The 15894-nt window shown below is 43.2% G+C and overlaps 1 protein-coding gene across 1 annotated transcript in view; it reads left to right on the plus strand.

Annotated features, from left to right (window-relative positions):
- Positions 1 to 1201: 1201 nt before the first annotated feature.
- MTUS1 (microtubule associated scaffold protein 1) overlaps positions 1202 to 15894 on the plus strand; it is a 117505-nt gene continuing 102812 nt past the window's right edge. The window contains exon 1 of the transcript XR_009968451.1: positions 1202 to 1244. The gene's annotated coding sequence lies outside the window, so the exon portion shown is untranslated. The remainder of the gene's footprint in view (positions 1245 to 15894) is intronic.

Raw genomic sequence — 15894 nt, forward strand, 5'->3', positions numbered from 1 at the left:
AACTTACTTTTGTGGGCTTTGTAAAGATGAGTAAAAGGTTTCCCCTCTCTGCCTCCTGTTAGGGGCGGCACCGCCAGCTGAGGACACCACTTTAGTGCAGTTACCCCATGGGGTCAGGGAGACTGCCATGAGATGTACCTTCCCCATTGAACCCCCCGAGAGGACAGATCCTGGAGACAAGCGTTGGCCCTACTACCACTCAAATCCAGAACGTCAGGAAAAAGTGGCAGCAAGTAATACTGTGCACAAAGTGCTAAAAGGTGGAGTTAGAAGTTGTGGCCAGCTGCTACTAAACTCAAACACTTTGTATGCGGTTTGCACTTGTAAGCTATTTTGCACAAATGCAAAGACTAGCACAAGTCTGGCATGCGCAGCTTAGGCCATCAGGAAAATTAAGACACAACCCCCTGAGGTGTTCTGTTGTACCCTGCGCAATGCCTCCCTGCTGCTGTGAGCCATGATGCTAACCTCAGACCCACGGCAGCTCTCAGCTGACTTAGCAGGAACAGTATGTGTTTTCCACGCTGTTTTGGATGCAGCAGTGGGGGCAGCCAGCCTCCCTGCAGAGGCCCGGGCCGTGAGGGATCGCACGGGGCCGGACAGGGGAATGCAGCCGATCCTGACCTGCTGCTCCCCGGGCTGGTGATTTACCCGAGGCCCGCCCGCGGGGCGAGAAGGCAGCGGCGCATCCCTCTAGCAACCGCAGCCCTCGGTCTGCTCGCCCCGAGCGCCGCCTGTGCGGCCACAGGCCGTTTAAGAACTAAGACAAGGGAAGGTTTTGCCGCCGTGAGTTGTGATTCGGCACGAGTGCACCGTGCCCGGCCGGAGCAAGGTCACCGGCTGCCTGTCACCACCTGCCCCGGCTGCGCGAAGCACGCGCACCTGCCGGGCCCCGCTCCGCTCCGCACCGGCACCGCCGCCATCCCCCGCAGGGACACAGCGGCCCCGTGCGCCGCGGCCAGAGCCCTCTCCTGGCTCCCGCGCGGTATTTTTAGTCGCTGACCCAGTTCCCCCGCCCCCCTACCTGCGCCTCCCTCACCGCGCACCGCAGCGCGGCCGGACCCCCCCAGGGCGGGCGGCAGCCCCCACAGACAAAAGCACCGCCCAGGGGCGGCCCGCCCCGCGGCCCGGCGCCAGGTGAGGAGAGCGGAGCGAGGGGCCCGCGGCGGGGCAGGTGCGGCGGGAGAGCGGTGTCAGCGCCTCGCTCGGGACGGCCCGAGCCGGGAAGGGGCGTGGAGCCGCTGGTGAGGCGACGGCGGCGGAGGGGCGCAGCTCGGGACGGGGCGCCGCAGGCTGGGCGCAGGAGCGGCGCTGCTGGGGCCTCCCGCGGGCGGAGGGGTGCGCGGGGTCGGCGGCGGGTGAGGCGCGGGGGCGCGGGGCAGTCCTGCCCTTCGCAGCACAGCTACGATAAAGGGGCGGCGGGTGAGCGCCGACGTAAGTACGGACTGCTCGTGGTAGTTTAAAAAAGCATCACTGTCGTCGTGTTCCCCCTCACCCCCGGTGCGCGGCGCGGGGTCGGCCGAGTAACGGGTCCCAGGAGCGGGACCGGGTGTGGGTCGGGAGGTGCGCGGCCGGGGAAGAGGTCGGTGCCGCGCCGGGGACGCCGCCGCTCGGCGCTGCGCCTACTTTCTTTTCCCTTCTGTTTTTGGCGATGAGCTGCCTGCAGCGCTGCGGCGAGGGGCGGCCGAGCCAGGGGCTCGGCGGGCAGCGCAGGTGCGGCGGCAGCGCGGCCCGAGCCGAGGGGCCTTTGCCTCAGAGGAGAAGTTAGAGCTTAAGGGGGGCGTTAGTTGTGCGTTTGGGTGTTTCCGTGCTTAACGAGACGGGATTTGTGCATTGCTGGTGGAGCTTTTTGGCTGGTTAAGTGCTGACATGGTGTGTGAAATGTTTGCAGTCTGGATAGAGTTTGCTCTGGTGCACCCGGGTTGCTTTGGTCCTTCAGCGCGCTAACGCTTTTGGGGTTTCAGAAAGTATCTTTAATGCTCGCTCCTCCGCTTGCTGCTATTTATACCATGCAAGGTTGGCAAGGACAGGAGAGCCAGCATTTGCAAAACGACATTGAGGTTAAACTTGATACCATTGTTCCAAGGCCAAGGAGAGAGTGCAGATACTTAAAATAAGAAAAAAAAAAAGAAAAAGCAAACATTCTCCTCGAAACACGCTCCCTCCCTTCCCCCTTGTTTTGCAGCTGTATGATTGAAGCGTAGAACTGAGCATCCCCTTCTTGCTGGGGATATGTAGGGTCTTCAGATACGGCTCTGAGGGTCCGCCACCAGGACTGAAGCTGTGCTGTGGTGGGAGGATTGGTTTGTTTGTTTGCTTTATGCCTGTGATGTGATGTGATGGGCAGTATGGCTGCTTAAACCCCAGACCAGGGATTGATCCAAAAGGTGAAGTCTTGCACTGTGGCAGATATATGACTTTCACATAGGCAAATAAAATAAACCGTTCTTGGTCATTACCTATGCATTGTAAAGTTTGGAACAATCTAAAAGTAGCTATAGCTAATACTGAATCTAACAAATACCTCTACTATTTAATAGATACTCATGGATTTTTTTCCTTCTTTTTCTGTATGAACTCAACACACAGTAATACTTCTGTCTCTAAAGTGTGTGTGGGAAGTGGCAGGGAGAGGTAAGCTTTTAACATGTTTTTTCAGGGAGCAGAAAAGCTTTAACCTGCTTGATTTGTATCACTGAGATTTTTGGAGTGGATGGTGACTAATGCAATGGAGTTCACAGTATGGATTACGAAATAAGACTGGTATTAAAACCTCTTTATTCCTCATGATGTGCACCACACTCCTGTGGAACTACAGGGATGTGTTGTAGTGCCAGCTTGTGTGACTCCATCCATACCAGCCGCTGGGCTGACTTAGTTCTCTTAATGCATGTTATTGTGGGTGAGCAGTAGGTGGCTTTTTCAGCTCTGTTTTTGTGGATTGTAGTTGTGCATGTGGTTACAAGGCTGTACTTAAAATTCATGTAGTCACGTTTAAACTATTGCAGAGTTTGTATTTCTGGTTGAGATCAGTCTGCTTCAGAACTGTGGCTGAAATAGTGATACTAATCTCGTAACTCTGATACTAAAACTTTACTTAGCATCATTTTCCATCCAGGGTAGACATGACTCTGTGTTTAAAGACTCTGTAACTTGAAAGTATTTGAAAGAAATGTCAAACTTTAGAGCTGGCACCTTAAAATGGGATTCATGGTATCTTTTTTAGCAATTTAGATTCAGTAAATAGCAAGCCTTAGTCTTGGATGCATAACAACTGTTCCTGGTTCTCAGGTGTTTTAAATAGTCAATTCTTAGATATTAGTTTCAGCTGTGAGACTAAACTGCAAAAACACAGTGTGAAAGCCTTGACAAAATCAAGATTTGACAGAGTAATGACATGCTTAAATGCATTTGGGGCTCCTGTTTCTAACTCTTGCATTTTGTGGTTTCAAACTTTTGTCTGCAATCACATATGGAAGAAGTGGGTTTCTTTTTTTAGGAAGAGCCAAGGTTCTTGCACAGAGGTAGATTGTTATGGAAAATGACAACTCAAAGGAGGCTATTTTATTATTTTTTTTAATTTTATTTTAACTTGGAGGACTTGGCATTGAGCTATGATCTAACATGTCAGGTAGCTAATGATCTGGACAATCTAGCACAATAATTACTTGGATTTATAATAGTAACTGTGGAATGCAGATTAGCCAGCTGGTAATGTGGGACTATTTTTTTATATATATATAAAATAAAAACATGCATACGTTGTATACATATATATGAATTTTATGTATGCATATATGTTTTTAATATATATTTATAAATATGGCATTTTATATGTTAATGTAAGATGCTAAATTGTGTCACTGCTGTATTGTGATTGGTGTTGAGAGATAACCTGTGTAAATGCCGCATGTGGTATGATCCAGAAGAAGCTGTTGAAGTGATTGTCTGCCCCAGAGTCCCTATGCCTGTTAAGTCATTTGTTCTCTTCATTCAATTTCATAGTATATCCTGGATTATTTTTTAATCAAGTCTTTTTAAAGTTGCCTTTGTCCTGTGAATTCAGAGGATTACCTAGTGAGTTTGTGGAATGCTCAGTCTGTGCAGTAGTTTGGAGTTAAAGCTGGACAAAGGTTAATTATCTTTATTCTGCTTTACTTGATTTCTTGTAGATAGGGGAGCAAGAGTTAGTGCTTTTCAGTGTGAAGTTTAACTGGCTGTTGTACAGTTTCTTTTAAGCAAACATAAAAGCGCGTGTAGCAGTTTAGTACTTGAGGGAGTGCTTGCACTGTGGAGTGGTTTTCCTAATTTGTGCATGAAGGTGTTTTTAGGTTCAGCAGTTGCTCTGCTAGAGGTATGGCAGAAGTTGTTTTCTGCTTTCCTATTTTCTCTGTTGTTGCAGATTATTCCACAGAGTGCATTGGCTATATGTAGGTATACTTTCAAAGGATCATTTGGTTGGAAATTGTCAGAATTGGGCATGCATTTCAATTTAGGTCCTGCTTATCTTATTCTTTTGCTTATTTTATGAATTTTGGTGTTTTGAATTCCATGTTATTTAGTGTTGCTTCTCTTTATCTACAGTATTCTTTATTGGTAATTTTCTTCTATCTGTCGTCACATTGATTAAGACATTAACTTGCCATTTACATTATGAATCAACTTCCTTTAACAGTATCAGGATGTTGTCCTACTCTTGAATTTCTGTGATGTTCATTTGAGAAAAATTGAGGAATTACTTGAAATTTGATTTGAAAGACTTTTAATGCTCTTCTCTGCCACAGGCAGTTCTGTTTGGTGTGTCATGTCCTCTGCAACAATGTTGCTTGGAGATTAAATACTTCTTTTGATAGAGCTTTACCTGTCACAAAGCAGGAACTCTCCTGCCATCTTCATTATTAGGCTTTAAACAATGCTAAACCTTCTGTGGATTTGCACTGTTCTGTTCAGGCTTGAACAGTGCTCTTTGGGATTAGGAAGCCCGAAAGTCACACTTTAGAAAAACGCAGCTTGTAGTGAGTCCTCTTCTATCAATTACATCAGTTTATAATTCTTCCAGGAGCTGGAGTAATTAAGTGTGATCAAAAATGAACTGTTCCATCTTGATTTGTTGGCTGAGATCTGTCTGAAAGATGACTTCTGTTGGTGGAAGAGGTAGCAATTAAAACGCTGTAAAGCTCAAATAAAACCAAAACCCACTAGGGTGAAAGGACAGGTTGTAAGAACAACTAATTCTTGCAGCAGGGTGTGTGCAGTAGTTGGGTTTCTACTTTGTGGAATGTAAAACCACACATTTGTTAATGATCTTCTACCTTCGTTCCTGGGAGTATGTACTATGCACAGCATTGAACTGAAACAGTGAGCTTGGTCAGCTGGTCTAAGAAATTAGCACTGAAATTATCCTGTTGTCACAGACATCTGATCTGGCTCATTAGAAAATCTTCTGCAGAGGTGGGATAACAGTGTTTCACATGCTTGAGAAAGCTTTCCTTGTTGTCTTTAATGGCATGTACAATTCTCGGTGTAAAGCTCAGTGCAGTTTGCTACAGGTGTTCCTGTCCTGTTTTTTTTTGGGGTGGAGTAAAAGAGGAAAAGGTATGCTTGTATTCAGCTGCTCCTGATCACCTTTTGGACATCAGTCCTGTGTGTATGTGATTATTTATGAATCATAGCTGAAGCTCTTGATGGCTCTGTGGATTTTTTGTTGACGTTGACTGTCTAAACGTGAAGAGTTTCATGTTGATGCTGTCTCTGCTGAGTCTGTCTCAACTGTGTTGTGTGAGAGGATAAACCTCATCTTTGATACTGCTTGTTTATGGGTATTTGATGTTGGCCACTTCTGGATGTACTGGCCTAGTGGTTTTTGGTACCATAAGCCGGCTTCATCTGATGCAGCACTTTCTCATCTGATTTGTGTGCTGGATATTGCTTTCCTCCCATCGGTAATCAAGGATCTTAAAATCATTACTCTGAGCTTGACTGCTGTCTAATCTTGGGAAGCCTATTTGTGCAATATTCCACTGTTGCGATGTTACCTGATTGCATGGTTTATCTGCCAGTTCCACCTCTGCAAGACACCCTTAATGGTGACTCAACAGTTCTCTTGCATTGTAGATGTCTAGGAGATGCCTGTAGAAGTTTGGTGTTTCTTGATGCTATTTGGACAACTCCCTGTTTCAGGTATGCTCTCTGCCACATATTTGTAACTGGACAGCCTATATGGTGTCATATCATCTTGGTTGTCCTTCAGGTGTAAGTTTGCAGGAGTTTACTGCAAGTTTCCACTAGTGAGAATGCTGTTTTGTAGGTTTGTTTTACTCCTCATTTAGTGAAACAAGCCAAACTTAACAGCAGTTTATTCTTTTATCTTTCAAGCAGTGTGGAGCCTGGACTGTTGTTATTGTTGGTGAAATCTCATCCTTTTCAGGTCTCTATTACCAGCAGCTGCCATCAACACCATGAAAGTATGGAAGAAAAGCTGCCCCTTGTATTCATCGTTCATAGAGCAGCATGTGTTATCGCATAGCATGTGGCTCAACTTAATGAATTTGTTGCCAGCATTGTCTTCCTGAGAAGTACTTTACCCCTCACATAATAGAATGTCTATCATGCATGTTTTTGGATGCAGTGAGGGTCATCTTATTGGACGCTTAGTTGCGGGTAATCAGGCTTTTGTCAGGTTGGATTGCTGGAGTTCTTCCTTTGCAAACTTTCCCTAAGCGAAAGGAATTTCTCACAGACATTTTGGTCTAGTTTTGTCCTTGTGTCTCAAAGCTACAGATGTCCCCTGTATTGCATCTGTGTTTCCTCTGGTTCGTTTCATGCTTGTAAACAGTTCACAGAACCTGTTCAGGAATTGTTATAGCTCAGTGTTACGAAACTGAACCATCAGGGTGTTGTCTTTTACTATAGTAATGTGATCAGCTAGAGCTTTGATGCCGGGAGATAATAATGGCTGGTTCTGCAATTGGCATGGGTTGGTGGCCTTGGGCAGCTCATGCCTTTAGGTATTTGCACTCTTGGTATCTGCCTAGAAGGATGGCAGAGGCTTGCCAAGCAGTTAGGAAGCTCACTTATTTTACTGTGCTTGAATCTGTAGTTGCAGAATAAATGTTCTTGCTCCACACAAACTCATCTAATGAGCACCTGCTCTGATAATCATTTAAAGCTGTGCAGGGCGCTGCTTCACCTAAGGTTTCTTTGTCCTTTCTAACTCCTTGATGTACTAATAGCAAGTAGTACAAAGCTCATGAGCTTGACAGTTTTCTCACGAGATTATCAAGGCTCTTGGTCATCCACTTCATTATGTATACCACTCATGGTAGGAGTTTGTGTCTACCTTATTGCACAAACACACAGGTGAAGATACCAGAGTTTCTGTATGTGGTTAGGACAGTTCCCTGACTTTCTTTCCTTGCCCTGGCCTTACTGAATTTGTGTGCCTTGGATTTCATGCAATAAAATGTCCTGCTGCTGAGCAAATGGGCTCTGAAGTCAAATACCATAAAGCAAGTCTTTAGCGTCACAAATTTCTCATAGGCTTCCTAATGGTTGTGTTAGTATTTATTTGTGCTTCTCTACTCTAGTAGTGCCAGATCTCAACACATAAGATCTTAGTTAATGTGGTTCCAAATTTCAGCCAGCTTGAAGTGGTGGTTCATTTAAGAACTTAATTGCAATGTGATAATTAAATAGCAGCTGTCTTCAGTTTCCTAGGTGAGGAGGCTGTATCATTAGACCTTCTGAAGTGTTGCTAAAAGCTGCCTCTGCTGAAAGGTATTGCAGCTCTAGCCATTACTTTAGCAAGAAGAGTATTGAGTGTGGGTTTTTTTTTTTTTCTTGTTGTATTGGACTAGTAGCTTCCCTGCTTGCCCTGTTGCCTGTGGGCTTCAAGCACTGGGCCTGATGCCTGCCACATGAGTTGAGGTCTCTGGATTTATTTCAACATGTGGATTTTTCCACTTGTCTGAGGCTAGTGGCAACCAGTATTGTAATTCTTTCCTTCTGTGCCCAGCTATCTTTATAGCCGTGTCTTCTGTAAGCTGAGCTGTTGGCATCCTACAGGTCGCTGCACTGTCGGGCTGCCATGTAAGCTTAGTTCTACAGGGATGTGTGTCACAAATGTGCATTTGTAAAAATGCACGTTTTAAATAAGCATTGTGGAGCCTTGGGAGGAGCAACTGTAATGTACCCATAACTGAGAAGAGTAAAGATAATGAACTGCAGTGGTTAGAGCAGCCCTTCTAGCAGAACGCTTGACACTTCAGTGGTGTAGCTTGGCATGCGGGCGTGCTTCCAGCATTTACCCTCATGTGGGGTACCCTGTAGGTAAGTTGTCATCTAAATATAGTAAGCCTAATGGGCTATTTTTGGTGCAAAGTAAGCGGGAAAACTTTGGCTTGTACAGGGTCACTCCATCATAGGCTTTCACATACTTTCAGTTGTTTAGCTTTCTCAATAAAGACCATGTGGAAGGTGGGTTGGGGGACTTTGGGATCAGCCTTTCTGTAATGGGGTGCATATCATTGATAAATAAGTGTGGTTCTGTAGAAGTCATTCCATAGTAGCCACAGAAGTTATATTTAGAACTTGTTTATATTTGATCCATGTCAGAGTAAAGCTACTGTTACAAACTGATTATTTATAAGCACTCAGTGAATGCCAGCTTCCTGTAGAGGGGCAGCCTAGAACTTTGTTATGAAAAAAAACCCATATGGGGAAAAAGGATTTTAGGAAAAAAAAATCAGTTGCAGTGTGTTCTTGATGGCTGTTTTCTTTTTCCAGCCAATGGCTTAATATAAAAGTGGCTTTCAGCATGTTGATTGTAAATATAGCCAGATGCCCTAGCTCAGTATCCAGGACTAATCATGGTCTCCAGGTAGCAGAAGATAGCTTATGAAACAGTTGCAAAAGTACTGTGCTGGCTCCCTCCCTGTATCTCTGTGGCTGATCTTTCTCCTCTCTCCCCACAAAAAAATAATCTAAAAATGTAATATTTGTGTTCATCTCATTCACTGAGAGCTAAATAAGAAATAGTTGTAGTGGTGCACAGAGGTGCCAATTCTTTAATCTCTTAACTGATAATAGCCTTTCAAGTGTGTGTGGTTTGTTTTCTGGTTTTGTTTGAGGGGCACAGTTTCAGAGAAATCTTAAATGGCAAATTAAACTTTTGAAATAACATTGAATAATTTGGTAATCATGCAGCCTATTAAGAAGAGTAAGTGTAGCAACTCTGTCCTTGGTCATTAAGCTTTTAGTTATTGATTATTTGCTTTGTAAATGTAGATGGGAGTTCAGTTTGTAGAATGTCGGTTACCACTGTTCAGTAGCTGGGTTTTGACATGGAATAACCAAAGGAAATCTTGCCTGTGAAATCTTCAAAACTTTTCTGGCTTTCCCAGTGCAGAACAGTAGTGTTTTTAAACACAGAAGATGACTCTGTAGTGCCGGAAGGGGAAAATATCACATAATGTGCATCTGTCCATGCTTGAAAAGAAGTCTGTCACTAAAGGGATTATGACTATTCCAGTGCCTTTTACATGCTCTTACACTTTCTCCCAGAAATCATTTTCAGGAAGTGGCAAAATGGCCTTTGTACTGATACTGCCTGGTGAGCAAGTTTAATCTCTCTGGACTAACGGCTGCTTTTCTACAAACCAGTGACTTCGAGGTTAATGTTTAAATATTTAAACGGATTTGGCTTATTGCCATTTGAGTAGAGCAGCGTGTGCTTAACCCTGAGACTCGCACAGTTCCCTGGGAAGCAAGAAAAAATTACTCAGTAGTACAGTGATCTGGTAAATTCAAGGATTATGATTTAAGGCTAATCCTTAACAAGGGTATCTTAAAGGAGAACTATCGATCCAATTTCCCTGTTTACCTGAGGGGAAGGGAAATTTTACAGATGCTATCACAACTTTTTAGGTTAAATAGGAGCATGCATTTGTGGATCAAAGTCCAGCATAAGCAAGCTGGTGTGAACTCTGGTAAAAGTAATCCTAAAAGGTACCGATCTGCATGAAGGAATTTGAAACTTGTTGAAGACTGGGTAACTTGTTAAATTTGGGTAACTTTCTTTTTAGTTTGCTTTCGGTTGGAATGCGAGGGTTAAGTAAGGGTTTCGTGAGTGTGAAGCTCAAACTTAATTTGGGAGTCTCAGTACTTATGACTTGAAATGGAAAAAATTAAAGAAGAGAGCCAAGAGCAGTCACTGTGGCATTCTTAAAATGTCTAGCGCTCTTTACCTTAATTCAGAGGACTGCGTTGCCTGTGTCTGGAAGAGGGGCAAGAGCTTAGACCTTGGGTCTGCGTCTCTAACCTGGTTTTATTCTGACCTGAAGTTTACCAAGAACCCCACTTGGTAAATCCCTCTTGGGGGAGCGCTTCTGCCTCTTGTGCCAGATGATGCAGACGCAGGTTCTCTGCCAAGTATCCCAAGTATTTTCAATTAGTAGCCAGGCCTCAGCCATGCTGCATTGGTGACTGGTTGTCCTCTGGAGTTGAGGGAGTGAAGCAATGTATGAGGTGCAATAAGATAAACTTGGCTGGGCAAGGAGAGCCTCATCTTGCTTTGTTGTGCAAATCTCATGTTCAAATTAAACAACTATGTGAATTTTTCAACATGTGTGGAACCTCACACCTAAGAACTCTTTAATGAAAATCATTATAAATCCTGTAACTTCCAGCCTATGAAATAAATATTTGAGGTTGCCACAGTTTCTTGGACAAACTGGTTTTTGGCTTAACTCTGATCAAATTGTGTGGTATTAGTATTACAGCATGGAAGTGAAATCCTCTGGGTCAGTGATGCAGCTGACTGCTTGAGCTCCTGTTTGCATATCCTGTAGGGGAAAAAAGGGATGATACTGCAAATGGCCAGCACAGAATTAATACATCACATATTACCATGTGATTTATGTGGCTTTAAGGGGTGGTGCCAAAAAGCACGTTCCTATCACCAGTATGGGTACTGCAATTCAAACTAATATGAACAAGCTTTTCTTTTCTATCATCTGTGTCAACAGTTGGAGAGAAAATGATAATTTAATATACTTGGGAATTTCAATATAAATGAAATAAATTTCTACTTAAATAGCTGTTTTACTTGCCATCCCAGGATAGGAAGACGGACACGCTTTCGGTTGACCAGCCTCTTCATGTCATCGTCTGGTGGTTCAGAGGAAAAAGGAATCAGACTAAAAACACCAAAACACCAGAGTTTACATTTGAGTGCTTTACAGGTGGATCATAAAATGGTGAATGGTTTCATCCAAGAAATAAGACACTACCTCATTTGGGAAACTTTTAGCAGGAGCTCTGCTATACCTGCCTTTTAAGGTGAAATTTTAAAATCTTACTTCTGAAGAGAGAGGCTCTTTTCTAATCCTAGCCTAAGTTGGATGAAGGAGAGCCATGTATTCAGGCTCCACTCTCAGAATCTTCCAGTGATACCTGCCTGGCTCTCTTGTGAATACACGTTGATCTCCTCTACCAGCACTCTTCAGCACCCTTAGGCAAGGGGAAAGACAGTAGCAGTCAGAGTGGTAGGGAAACAATTCCAGAAGTCTGTCCAACAAAGCATGCAGGTTTAATTGGCTAAGAAAATATGAATGGATGGGTCAAATAGAAGATAAAGTTGGATCTGTATTGTTCTGAGGGAGAGAGGAGAGTTGTTGGTGATGGCTTTTTTGCAGGGAGGTGGTTGGGCTTTGTTTAGATAGAGTGAAAGGAGGTTAATCTCCATGAGCAAGATTGTGTTCAGCAGAGTGGGGAGTAATACAGCAGAGAGATCAGCCCATAGCTCAGTGTAGACTGACCTTAAAAAGCAGCTTTTTAGAACTCCTCAAGGTCATGACCAGGCTGTAACAAGTTCAAGTGGTGACTCGGGAGGGTCAGGTAATGGGGAGGTGATGGCAGGCTTGGCCTGTCAGGGGAGGGGTGGTCATGATGTACAAGCTTCAGCTGGTGCTGTGTTTATTGTGGGGTAGTGGTAGCACATGGTTATTAGATGGCTATGTTTAATGCCTCCTGCTCTGTCCTGTGTGCCAGATGGGCAGCAGTGGGGCTTACCACCCAGTGAAACTCTGAATGGAGGGCTTTCTCAAACTGAGTATCTCTCGAGGTAATGGATATATACTCGTTGCTATAGTTCCTTCTGATTTCTGTGGGGTTTTTTTTTTTGCTCTGAGAGATGATTATAGCTTGCAGACAGCTATTCCTATTCTGCAGGTGCTCAGCTCTCTGCTTTTCTATTAAGTTTCTGGTGCAGCCTATTTTTCTGATGGTGAACACAATGAACTGGGAGCTGGTATTTGGGACATTGAGATGGGATCTCCATGAAAAGCTGTGTAGTGCCAGTCTTTGTTCTTCCAGGGTTGTCATCTTTCCCTGGTAAGTCAGCAGACCTATAGCATGCTCTGTATCAAATGCAGTTTTGATCCTGTTGCCATCCAGGTAACTTTTGCAAGGCTCTTTCAAGAACAGAAATAGATTTGGATTTGTCAAATCAGTTCATTTAACACCTCAAAACATACAGTGCTACAAAACTCATTGGTAAAGGTTGTCATCTAGAAAATTGGATAGAGTTGTTTCCTGTTCTAAGGGTAAGCATTTAATTCATTTAGCATCTGTTGATAAAGGATGTCTTGGTAGTGCAAGAGTTTTGATGTATTTCTGTGTAGGAAAAAGAGCTGATATTCTGTGACTTCTTTTAAGGATGGTGCATTATCAGTTCTCATTTATAATTAAAGATAATTGCATATTTTTTTCCTGAAACTTACATATAACCTACAGGATGCACAAGTGCATTGATCTTAAGATTCCTAACTTCTTTTTTTTAGAAGTATTAGAGGTTGAGTTTGGTTTTTTTGTGGCCTTTTAAGAGACTTCAAGTTGGTTTCATCTCTTACAGCTTGAAAACCCAGTTGTTGAGCTGAATAAATTAAATGAATGGAGAAAGTTCTAGTTTTGTTTAGAAATGCAAATTATTCTGAAATGTTTAACTCTTGAGCTTTGTGTACCCAAAGCCATTGGTTTGTGTTTAGTGTTGTCAGTGAGCATGTGCCACTTGAATGGTTTAATTTGAATGATGAATATGTTACAGTGGAGTTTAATATAGCTGTCATAATGTCACATTTAAATTGACTTTGAGGTGTATTTGTTTATTGCAGTACTTTTATACCCTGAGGAAAGAAATACTTTCAGAGGGTGAAAAAACCTTAACACTGTTTTACATAGGTAGTGTATTTTTGCTTTTTGTTTCTTCTACTTTTCCTTCAATACTGAATTGAGAAGGTTGCAGTAAATAGGTGTAACAGCAAATTATACACTTCTAGGGTAAATCTAAGGTGTGGTTAAACTGAGTAAAGGAGAGTCTCCTGTTCAGCTTTTTGGAAGCGCCATATCCATCTTTCCTTGCTGACAGCAAACAGGAGTAAGAGGCTGTGGTTTATGTCACTTAAAAAGGTGAGGGAGAACTGTTAGTTCTGTAGGGCAAAAGTGAGTAACTGTTTGATGTGTTGCAATATGACTGTTCTGAACAACTGTTCTTTCCCCAGGCTATCTGGAAGTAGGCTAAGATTACATTTGTGCAAGCTGCTCTGCAGCCTTCTTAATGTAAGATTGTCTTGTAGAGTAGCTGCTTGTAATTTGTGGTGCACAGGGGAAGGATGGCAACAGAGGGGGGAAAACACATGCGTGCCGATGTCCATTATGAAAACAACAGTTTGTGTTTTTGAAGTCTTCAGAGTCCCTCAGTAACAGAAAGGGGAGTTTGGCAAGTCCATCCCACTCTTTCACCAGGCCAGGTAAATTAATTGCTTGCTTTGTTGAACAGAGCTCTTGTCCCTTGCTGTAAATGAGTTCTGAAGCAGTACAGAAAATAGCTCTTTGCAAGTTATCATCCATTGCACCTGTGAAGTCCTTGTCAGACCTGCTCTTGGGATGTGTTGCTAGCACGCAGGGAGATTTGAATTCGGTGCTGGCAGAATTGAAGGAAAATTCTTGAGCCTGAGCCTTTTATTGCTGTGTGGCTGAGCTGATCTTTGAAAGATGAAATCTCGTGAGAGGACTATACAGCCTGGCTTATATGTTTGGTTTTGCATTGTTTTTTTCCCCCTTAATCTTGCTGATTGCTTGTGCTCTGTTGTATGCCACTGAGAGCTTTTGATGACCAATCTAGTTTCCCCTCAACTCATCCCTTAAAAGGCCTGTGCTTTGACTATAGTAGGTAGCTTGTGGTGTGTCTTTCTTTCCCCCAGATGCCCTAGTGTGAGATGCTACTGTATTCCAAATAACTTTCCAAATGTTACTTGTAGTTGTTCTGTATTCCATAAATACAGAAGCAGCTCTTATATGGGGCTCTTACAGTTTATTCTCTGCTACTTAGAGGATAATGAGATTACTTCTGTTTTCTGAAGCTGTTTGCCTAAATGTAGTCCAAAATAAACATTTTAGTTGCAAAACTTACATAGAAGCTGGGAGGTTTGGTGACTTCTACCAAACAGTAACTGCATACTGTCATTGATTTAATGTTCCCTGGTGTTTCAAATTTAACAGCTAAAACAGAAGCATTAGTGGCTTCCACAATTAATGCTAAAAACATGCCAGGGTGGGAGAGAAATGCCAGAAGAAAACCTCTGCAAGTAGTTTCCATATGTTGCTGACACATTATTTCCTGGAAGGCTTGTTGATGTGTTGGCAAAACTAGTGTATGTATGCCATTTTCTATTAAAGCTTGGGAAGAACAATCAAGTTGCAGTTCTTAAAATGGGGAGTTGGGATGATAAAAGGCCTCTACTTTTAGTGGGTTTTTTGGTATTGTCAGTATTTGAGGTGATCTTTTATCACTGATCTTTCCATGCCAAGGCATTGCTTTTTTGTCTGCTCCTAACTTTAGCTAAGCTACTAAAACAGGAGCTACCAGTATTTGATTTCTGAATAGAAGGAAAGATCAATCAAACTTTCAAGTGTGGAAAAGGAAATCTCGTGTGTTTCCTCTTATGGAAAGAGAGAACACCTATACCTAGGGTGGGAAATAGTGGGAAAATAGTGTAATATTGCAGAATGTATTTAAACCAACAGTTACTGACTTGAATGTATTATTAAATGATAATACTGTCTTAATAGAGCTGAACTTGTAGGTAGGACTGACTAACCTACAAACAAGCATCCATTGCTCAAGGATAGAGCTCAACAATAGGCACAAGCAAATTGGTGACTGTCTAAAAAACTGCAGTTTAGGTAATAGCAGGGTACCCCCCTCTTGCTACCACCCCCCTCTTGCTACCACCCCCCTCTTGCTACCACCCCCCTCTTGCTACCACCCCCCTCTTGCTACCACCCCCCTCTGTCATTCAGGGTTTGGGTCAAGCAAACAGGTAGCCACGGCATCACCTTAGCTTTTAGCTCTACTGTGACTTTTGCCTTTCTTCCTGACACAGATATATGCAGGAGTCACACCTGTGTGTGGGTCTGTGTTAGGTAAGAGTAGTAATTACTTCAACATCAATCCCAGAAGTCAGTCTGAAGGGTTGTAGTGCATTGGGAATAGCTTAAATTTATGATACTATATCTTAGGTTATCTTACAACCTTTTAAGATTAGTATCTGTTTTCAGTGCCCCCCATTCTAGCACTGAAATTTCAGAGGGGGAAGGGAGGAAATAGTTCTAGCTTCATGCATGTATTTCTGTACCTCGTGTTCACCTATGGCTTTCTGTTCTTTCTGTTACCATAGACTGGGACTGGTAACAGCGCTTTTCTAAAAAAGCTTAATCTTAAATTAAGATCCTTATCTTGTTGCTATTGAGAGGTGAAGAGTGTAAGGAAGTATGTGAGGAACAGTGTCTAATACACTTAAGTAGTGAAGAGTGGAAACTGTGGCCAGTGTCAGGTGT

This window comes from Pezoporus occidentalis, unplaced genomic scaffold (genome assembly GCF_034315485.1).
Source record: "Pezoporus occidentalis ecotype Australia unplaced genomic scaffold, CSIRO_AGI_Poc_V1 ctg1, whole genome shotgun sequence".
Classification (NCBI taxonomy): Eukaryota; Metazoa; Chordata; class Aves; order Psittaciformes; family Psittacidae; genus Pezoporus; species Pezoporus occidentalis.